We start from the raw sequence: 10,000 nt of genomic DNA on the forward strand, positions 1-10,000 counted from the left end.
CGAAGGAGCCTGAACCTCCAAGCGCCGGCGCGAGGCCGGGGCCGGTGGGGGCCCTCCGAAGGCGGGTCTTGGTTGCATATCGGTCAGTGGTTGTGTTGGTGCGACCTGTAAGGAGGGAAAAAGACTCGAATGGTCTCGCCGTCTCGCAGTGAGACATAGGGGGGGGTCGACCCGCAAGCCGAAGGAGCCTGAACCTCCAAGCGCCGGCGCGGGGGCCGGGGCCGGTGGGGGCCCTCCGAAGGCGGGTCTTAAGTTGCATATCGGTCAGTTTGTGTATGGGTGCGATGTGGAGGGGGACATATTCGAAAGTGCGGAGCTCCGCCGTCAGAGGCCGGGTTTTCGCCCGGGGTATCCGCCCCGGGCGCCTCTCGGGCGGCCTTCCCAACTGCCGTCGACCGCCCGGAGGGGGAAACAGAAAATATTCGAAAGTGCGGAGCTCCGCCGTCAGAGGCCGGGTTTTCGCACGGGGTATCCGCCCCGGGCGCCTCTCGGGCGGCCTTCCCAACTGCCGTCGACCGCCCGGAGGGGGAAATAGAAAATATTCGAAAGTGCGGAGCTCCGCCGTCAGAGGCCGGCTTTTCGCACGGGGTATCCGCCCCGGGCGCCTCTCGGGCGGCCTTCCCAACTGCCGTCGACCGCCCGGAGGGGGAAACAGAAAATGTTCGAAAGTGCGGAGCTCCGCCGTCAGAGGCCGGGTTTTCGCACGGGGTATCCGCCCCGGGCGCCTCTCGGGCGGCCTTCCCAACTGCCGTCGACCGCCCGGAGGGGGAAACAGAAAATGTTCGAAAGTGCGGAGCTCCGCCGTCAGAGGCCGGGTTTTCGCACGGGGTATCCGCCCCGGGCGCCTCTCGGGCGGCCTTCCCAACTGCCGTCGACCGCCCGGAGGGGGAAACAGAAAATATTCGAAAGTGCGGAGCTCCGCCGTCAGAGGCCGGGTTTTCGCACGGGGTATCCGCCCCGGGCGCCTCTCGGGCGGCCTTCCCAACTGCCGTCGACCGCCCGGAGGGGGAAACAGAAAATATTCGAAAGTGCGGAGCTCCGCCGTCAGAGGCCGGGTTTTCGCACGGGGTATCCGCCCCGGGCGCCTCTCGGGCGGCCTTCCCAACTGCCGTCGACCGCCTGGAGGGGGAAATAGAAAATATTCGATAGTGCGGAGCTCCGCCGTCAGAGGCCGTTCCAGTGCTTTTGGGTGGCTGGAAACACCCTCACGATGGTCTGATTATACTCTTAGGGGCCTCCCCTGTGTCGCCCTGGAGGTCACCCATTCAAAACATGCTCACCTATATACGTTTCGGAAAGTATTTTGGTGAACGCTCACTTTCTAAGCCTTTTAGCCTTCTTGACCCCCTAACTCCCCATATCTGGTTTACCTACTACAGCGCCCCTAACGACCAAAATCGGTACTGCATACCCCTGGTACCCCCGCCATTGAAAATGAATGGGGGAATTTTTTTAATTTCTCAATCCGGCCAGGAGGCCTCTTTTTCGGCCACGCTCGGCCGGCGAGCCGGTCCGCTCTTTACCCCTGGTACCCCCAGCCCTACCCCTGGTACCTCCCCCATTGAAAATGAATGGCGACCCCTGGTACCCCCAGCAACACCCCTGGTACCCTCAGCCTTACCCCTGGTACCCTCAGCTCAACCCCTGGTACCCCCAGCCTAACCCCTGGTACCCTCAGCGGCACCCCTGGTACCCTCAGCAACACCCCTGGTACCCCCAGCCAGCTTCGCCCCTGGTACCCTCAGCCTTACCCCTGGTACCCTCAGCCCAACCCCTGGTACCCTCAGCCCAACCCCTGGTACCCCCAGCCAGCTTCGCCCCTGGTACCCTCAGCCTTACCCCTGGTACCCCCAGCCTTACCCCTGGTACCTCCAGCCTAACCCCTGGTACCTCCAGCCTTACCCCTGGTACCTCCAGCCTTACCCCTGGTACCTCCAGCCTTACCCCTGGTACCTCCAGCCGTACCCCTGGTACCCTCAGCCGCACCCCTGGTACCCTCAGCCTTACCCCTGGTACCCTCAGCCGCACCCCTGGTACCCTCAGCGGCACCCCTGGTACCCTCAGCCTTACCCCTGGTACCCTCAGCCTTACCCCTGGTACCCTCAGCCGCACCCCTGGTACCCTCAGCGGCACCCCTGGTACCCTCAGCGGCACCCCTGGTACCCTCAGCCGTACCCCTGGTACCCTCAGCCGCACCCCTGGTACCCTCAGCGGCACCCCTGGTACCCTCAGCGGCACCCCTGGTACCCTCAGCGGCACCCCTGGTACCCTCAGCGGCACCCCTGGTACCCTCAGCCGTACCCCTGGTACCCTCAGCGGCACCCCTGGTACCCTCAGCGGCACCCCTGGTACCCTCAGCTGCACCCCTGGTACCCTCAGCGGCACCCCTGGTACCCTCAGCGGCACCCCTGGTACCTCCGCCATTGAAAATGAATGGGCGGCCTTCCCACCTGCCGTCAGCCGCCCGGAGGGGGAAATAGAAAATATTCGAAAGTGCGGAGCTCCGCCGTCAGAGGCCGGCTTTTCGCCCGGGGTATCCGCCCCGGGGCGCCTCTCGGGCGACCTTCCCAACTGCCGTCGGCCGCCCGGAGGGGGAAATAGAAAATATTCGAAAGTGCGGAGCTCCGCCGTCAGAGGCCGGCTTTTCGCCCGAGGTATCCGCCCCGGGGCGCCTCTCGGGCGGCCTTCCCACCTGCCGTCGGCCGCCCGGAGGGGGAAATAGAAAATATTCGAAAGTGCGGAGCTCCGCCGTCAGAGGCCGGCTTTTCGCCCGGGGTATCCGCCCCGGGGCGCCTCTCGGGCGGCCTTCCCAACTGCCGTCGGCCGCCCGGAGGGGGAAATAGAAAATATTCGAAAGTGCGGAGCTCCGCCGTCAGAGGCCGGCTTTTCGCCCGAGGTATCCGCCCCGGGCGCCTCTCGGGCGGCCTTCCCAACTGCCGTCGGCCGCCCGGAGGGGGAAATAGAAAATATTCGAAAGTGCGGAGCTCCGCCGTCAGAGGCCGGCTTTTCGCCCGAGGTATCCGCCCCGGGCGCCTCTCGGGCGGCCTTCCCAACTGCCGTCGGCCGCCCGGAGGGGGAGATAGAAAATATTCGAAAGTGCGGAGCTCCGCCGTCAGAGGCCGGCTTTTCGCCCGAGGTATCCGCCCCGGGCGCCTCTCGGGCGGCCTTCCCAACTGCCGTCGGCCGCCCGGAGGGGGAAATAGAAAATATTCGAAAGTGCGGAGCTCCGCCGTCAGAGGCCGGCTTTTCGCCCGAGGTATCCGCCCCGGGCGCCTCTCGGGCGGCCTTCCCAACTGCCGTCGGCCGCCCGGAGGGGGAAATAGAAAATATTCGAAAGTGCGGAGCTCCGCCGTCAGAGGCCGGCTTTTCGCCCGAGGTATCCGCCCCGGGCGCCTCTCGGGCGGCCTTCCCAACTGCCGTCGACCGCCCGGAGGGGGAGATAGAAAATATTCGAAAGTGCGGAGCTCCGCCGTCAGAGGCCGGCTCCACGCTTCATTCATCCGACCGAGACGCCTCTCCGCCGGCCACACTCGGCTGCGGGGCCGGCCCGCTCTCCGCCATTGAAAATGAATGGGGGGCATTTTCTCATGCTTTCAATCCGCCTAAGAGGCATCTTTCCCGGCCAACTTTGTGCCCCTGGTACCTCCAGCATCGAGAAAGCATGGTGACTCGTCCGACACATGCCCCCCTATATACGTTTCGGAAAGTATTTTGGTGAACGGTCACTTTCTAAGCCTTTCGCCTTCTTGACCCCCTAACTCCGCATATCTGGTTTACCTACTACAGCGCCCCTAACGACCAAAATCGGTACTGCTACCCCTGGTACCCCCGCCATTGAAAATGAATGGGGGAATTTTTTTAATCCCCCAGGCCGGCCAGGAGGCCCCTTTCCCGGCCAAACTCGCACGCTGGGCCGGCCCGCTCTTTACCCCTGGTACCCCCGCCATTGAAAATGAATGGGGGAATTTTTTTCAATCTCCCAGGCCGGCCAGGAGGGCTCTTTCCCGGCCACACTCGCACGCCGGGCCGGCCCGCTCTTTACCCCTGGTACCCCCAGCTCTACCCCTGGTACCCCCGCCATTGAAAATGAATGGGGGAATTTTTTCAATCTCCCAATCCGACCAAGAGGCCTCTTTTCCGGCCAAACTCGCACGCCGGGCCGGCCCGCTCTTTACCCCTGGTACCCCCAGCTCTACCCCTGGTACCCCCGCCATTGAAAATGAATGGGGGAATTTTTTCAATCTCCCAATCCGACCAAGAGGCCTCTTTTCCGGCCAAACTCGCACGCCGGGCCGGCCCGCTCTTTACCCCTGGTACCCCCAGCTCTACCCCTGGTACCCCCGCCATTGAAAATGAATGGGGGAATTTTTTCAATCTCCCACGCCGGCCAAGAGGCCTTTTTCCCGGGCACGCACGCTCGCCGGGCCGGCCCGCTATTATTAAACTCTCACCCCTGCAAGGAGGCCTTTTTCCCGGGCACGCACGCTCGCGGGGCCGGCCCGCTATTATTAAACTCTCACGCCGGCCAAGAGGCCTTTTTCCCGGGCACGCACGCTCGCCGGGCCGGCCCGCTATTATTAAACTCTCACGCCTGCAAGGAGGCCTTTTTCCCGGGCACGCACGCTCGCCGGGCCGGCCCGCTATTATTGAACTCTCACGCCTGCAAGGAGGCCTTTTTCCCGGGCACGCACGCTCGCGGAGCCGGCCCGCTATTATTAAACTCTCACGCCTGCAAGGAGGCCTTTTTCCCGGGCACGCACGCTCGCCGGGCCGGCCCGCTATTATTAAACTCTCACGCCTGCAAGGAGGCCTTTTTCCCGGGCACGCACGCTCGCCGGGCCGGCCCGCTATTATTAAACTCTCACGCCTGCAAGGAGGCCTTTTTCCCGGGCACGCACGCTCGCCGGGCCGGCCCGCTATTATTAAACTCTCACGCCTGCAAGGAGGCCTTTTTCCCGGGCACGCACGCTCGCCGGGCCGGCCCGCTATTATTAAACTCTCACGCCGGCCAAGAGGCCCTTTTCCCGGGCACGCACGCTCGATGAGCCGGCCCGCTATTATTAAACTCTCACGCCGGCCAAGAGGCCCTTTTCCCGGGCACGCACGCTCGATGAGCCGGCCCGCTATTATTAAACTCTCACGCCGGCCAAGAGGCCTTTTTCCCGGCCACGCACGCTCGCGGAGCCGGCCCGCTATTATTAAACTCTCACGCCTGCAAGGAGGCCTTTTTCCCGGGCACGCACGCTCGCCGGGCCGGCCCGCTATTATTAAACTCTCACGCCTGCAAGGAGGCCTTTTTCCCGGGCACGCACGCTCGCCGGGCCGGCCCGCTATTATTAAACTCTCACGCCGGCCAAGAGGCCCTTTTCCCGGGCACGCACGCTCGATGAGCCGGCCCGCTATTATTAAACTCTCACGCCGGCCAAGAGGCCCTTTTCCCGGGCACGCACGCTCGATGAGCCGGCCCGCTATTATTAAACTCTCACGCCGGCCAAGAGGCCTTTTTCCCGGCCACGCACGCTCGCGGAGCCGGCCCGCTATTATTAAACTCTCACGCCTGCAAGGAGGCCTTTTTCCCGGGCACGCACGCTCGCCGGGCCGGCCCGCTATTATTAAACTCTCACGCCGGCCAAGAGGCCCTTTTCCCGGGCACGCACGCTCGATGAGCCGGCCCGCTATTATTAAACTCTCACGCCGGCCAAGAGGCCCTTTTCCCGGGCACGCACGCTCGCCGAGCCGGCCCGCTATTATTAAACTCTCAGGCCCGCTATTATTAAACTCTCACGCCGGCCAAGAGGCCCTTTTCCCGGGCACGCACGCTCGATGAGCCGGCCCGCTATTATTAAACTCTCACGCCGGCCAAGAGGCCCTTTTCCCGGGCACGCACGCTCGATGAGCCGGCCCGCTATTATTAAACTCTCACGCCTGCAAGGAGGCCTTTTTCCCGGGCACGCACGCTCGCTGAGCCGGCCCGCTATTATTAAACTCTCACGCCGGCCAAGAGGCCCTTTTCCCGGGCACGCACGCTCGCCGAGCCAGCCCGCTATTATTAAACTCTCACGCCGGCCAAGAGGCCTTTTTCCCGGCCACGCACGCTCGCCGAGCCGGCCCGCTATTATTAAACTCTCACGCCGGCCAGGAGGCATTTTTCCCGGGCACGCACGCTCGCCGTGCAGGCCCGCCATTTGCCTACCACACCGCCGTCTGGCGGACACCAAGCGGTACCGCCGACCCCTCCCGTTGAAAATGAATGGGGGATTTTTTTTCAATCCCCCAAGCCGGCCAAGAGGCCTTTTTCCCGGGCACGCACGCTCGATGAGCCGGCCCGCTATTATTAAACTCTTACGCCTGCAAGGAGGCCTTTTTCCCGGGCACGCACGCTCGCCGAGCCGGCCCGCTATTATTAAACTCTCACGCCTGCAAGGAGGCCTTTTTCCCGGGCACGCACGCTCGATGAGCCGGCCCGCTATTATTAAACTCTCACGCCGGCCAGGAGGCATTTTTCCCGGGCACGCACGCTCGCCGTGCAGGCCCGCCATTTGCCTACCACACCGCCGTCTGGCGGACACCAAGCGGTACCGCCGACCCCTCCCGTTGAAAATGAATGGGGGATTTTTTTTCAATCCCCCAAGCCGGCCAAGAGGCCTTTTTCCCGGGCACGCACGCTCGATGAGCCGGCCCGCTATTATTAAACTCTTACGCCTGCAAGGAGGCCTTTTTCCCGGGCACGCACGCTCGCCGAGCCGGCCCGCTATTATTAAACTCTCACGCCTGCAAGGAGGCCTTTTTCCCGGGCACGCACGCTCGCTGAGCCGGCCCGCTATTATTAAACTCTCACGCCGGCCAAGAGGCCCTTTTCCCGGGCACGCACGCTCGCCGAGCCGGCCCGCTATTATTAAACTCTCACGCCGGCCAAGAGGCCTTTTTCCCGGGCACGCACGCTCGCCGAGCCGGCCCGCTATTATTAAACTCTCACGCCGGCCAGGAGGCATTTTTCCCGGGCACGCACGCTCGCCGTGCAGGCCCGCCATTTGCCTACCACACCGCCGTCTGGCGGACACCACGCGGTACCGCCGACCCCTCCCGTTGAAAATGAATGGGGGATTTTTTTTTACAATCCCCCAAGCCGGCCAAGAGGCCTTTTTCCCGGGCACGCACGCTCGATGAGCCGGCCCGCTATTATTAAACTCTCACGCCGGCCAAGAGGCCCTTTTCCCGGGCACGCACGCTCGATGAGCCGGCCCGCTATTATTAAACACTCACGCCTGCAAGGAGGCCTTTTTCCCGGGCACGCACGCTCGCCGGGCCGGCCCGCTATTATTAAACTCTCACGCCGGCCAAGAGGCCTTTTTCCCGGGCACGCACGCTCGATGAGCCGGCCCGCTATTATTAAACTCTTACGCCTGCAAGGAGGCCTTTTTCCCGGGCACGCACGCTCGCCGAGCCGGCCCGCTATTATTAAACTCTCACGCCTGCAAGGAGGCCTTTTTCCCGGGCACGCACGCTCGAAGAGCCGGCCCGCTATTATTAAACTCTCACGCCGGCCAGGAGGCCTTTTTCCCGGGCACGCACGCTCGCCGTGCAGGCCCGCCATTTGCCTACCACACCGCCGTCTGGCGGACACCAAGCGGTACCGCCGACCCCTCCCGTTGAAAATGAATGGGGGATTTTTTTTTCAATCCCCCAAGCCGGCCAAGAGGCCTTTTTCCCGGGCACGCACGCTCGATGAGCCGGCCCGCTATTATTAAACTCTCACGCCGGCCAAGAGGCCCTTTTCCCGGGCACGCACGCTCGATGAGCCGGCCCGCTATTATTAAACGCTCACGCCTGCAAGGAGGCCTTTTTCCCGGGCACGCACGCTCGCCGGGCCGGCCCGCTATTATTAAACTCTCACGCCGGCCAAGAGGCCTTTTTCCCGGGCACGCACGCTCTCCGGGCCGGCCCGCTATTATTAAACTCTCACGCCTGCAAGGAGGCCTTTTTCCCGGGCACGCACGCTCGCCGTGCAGGCCCGCCATTTGCCTACCACACCGCCGTCTGGCGGACACCAAGCGGTACCGCCGACCCCTCCCGTTGAAAATGAATGGGGGATTTTTTTTCAATCCCCCAAGCCGGCCAAGAGGCCTTTTTCCCGGGCACGCACGCTCGCCGGGCCGGCCCGCTATTATTAAACGCTCAGGCCGGCCAAGAGGCCCTTTTCCCGGGCACGCACGCTCGCAGAGCCGGTCCGCTATTATTAAACGCTCACGCCTGCAAGGAGGCCTTTTTCCCGGGCACGCACGCTCGCCGGGCCGGCCCGCTATTATTAAACTCTCACCCCTGCAAGGAGGCCTTTTTCCCGGGCACGCATGCTCGCGGGGCCGGCCCGCTATTATTAAACTCTCACGCCGGCCAAGAGGCCCTTTTCCCGGGCACGCACGCTCGCCGAGCCGGCCCGCTATTATTAAACTCTCACGCCTGCAAGGAGGCCCTTTTCCCGGGCACGCACGCTCGATGAGCCGGCCCGCTATTATTAAACGCTCAGGCCGGCCAAGAGGCCCTTTTCCCGGGCACGCACGCTCGCAGAGCCGGCCCGCTATTATTAAACTCTCACGCCTGCAAGGAGGCCCTTTTCCCGGGCACGCACGCTCGATGAGCCGGCCCGCTATTATTAAACTCTCACGCCTGCAAGGAGGCCTTTTTCCCGGGCACGCACGCTCGCCGGGCCGGCCCGCTATTATTAAACTCTCACGCCGGCCAAGAGGCCTTTTTCCCGTGCACGCACGCTCGCCGAGCCGGCCCGCTATTATTAAACTCTCACGCCTGCAAGGAGGCCTTTTTCCCGGGCACGCACGCTCGCCGGGCCGGCCCGCTATTATTAAACTCTCACGCCTGCAAGGAGGCCTTTTTCCCGGGCACGCACGCTCGCCGGGCCGGCCCGCTATTATTAAACGCTCACGCCTGCAAGGAGGCCTTTTTCCCGGGCACGCACGCTCGCCGGGCCGGCCCGCTATTATTAAACTCTCACGCCGGCCAAGAGGCCCTTTTCCCGGGCACGCACGCTCGATGAGCCGGCCCGCTATTATTAAACTCTCACGCCGGCCAAGAGGCCTTTTTCCCGGGCACGCACGCTCGCCGAGCCGGCCCGCCTTTTGCCTACCACACCGCCGTCTGGCGGACACCGACCCCTGGTACATCTGCCATTGAAAATGAATGGGGGAATTTTTTCAAACTCCCAATCCGAGCAAGAGGCCCCTTTTCCGGCCACACTCGCCCGCCGGGCCGGCCCGCTCTTTACCCCTGGTACCCCCAGCAACACCCCTGGTACCCCCAGCCTTGCCCCTGGTACCTCCCCCATTGAAAATGAATGGTGACCCCTGGTACCCCCAGCAACACCCCTGGTACCCTCAACCTTACCCCTGGTACCCTCAGCTGCACCCCTGGTACCCTCAGCCTTACCCCTGGTACCCCCAGCCAGCTTCGCCCCTGGTACCCCCAGCTCTACCCCTGGTACCCCCGCCATTGAAAATGAATGGGGGAATTTTTTCAAACTCCCAATCCGACCAAGAGGCCCCTTTTCCGGCCACACTCGCCCGCCGGGCCGGCCCGCTCTTTACCCCTGGTACCCCCAGCCTTGCCCCTGGTACCTCCGCCATTGGAAATGAATGGGGGATTTTTTTCAAACTCCCAATCCGACCGAGAGGCCTCTTTCCCGGCCACACTCGCCCGCCGGGCCGGCCCGCTCTTTACCCCTGGTACCCTCAGCGGCACCCCTGGTACCTCCAGCCCTACCCCTGGTACCCTCAGCGGCACCCCTGGTACCCCCAGCGGCACCCCTGGTACCCTCAGCCTTACCCCTGGTACCCCCAGCGGCACCCCTGGTACCCTCAGCCTTACCCCTGGTACCCCCAGCGGCACCCCTGGTACCCTCAGCCTTACCCCTGGTACCCCCAGCGGCACCCCTGGTACCTCCAGCCCTACCCCTGGTACCCTCAGCGGCACCCCTGGTACCCTCAGCGGC

The sequence above is a fragment of the Hippocampus guttulatus genome, chromosome 21 (genome assembly GCF_054856545.1).
Source record: "Hippocampus guttulatus isolate MCC_2025c chromosome 21, RoL_Hgut_1.0, whole genome shotgun sequence".
Lineage (NCBI taxonomy): Eukaryota > Metazoa > Chordata > Actinopteri > Syngnathiformes > Syngnathidae > Hippocampus > Hippocampus guttulatus.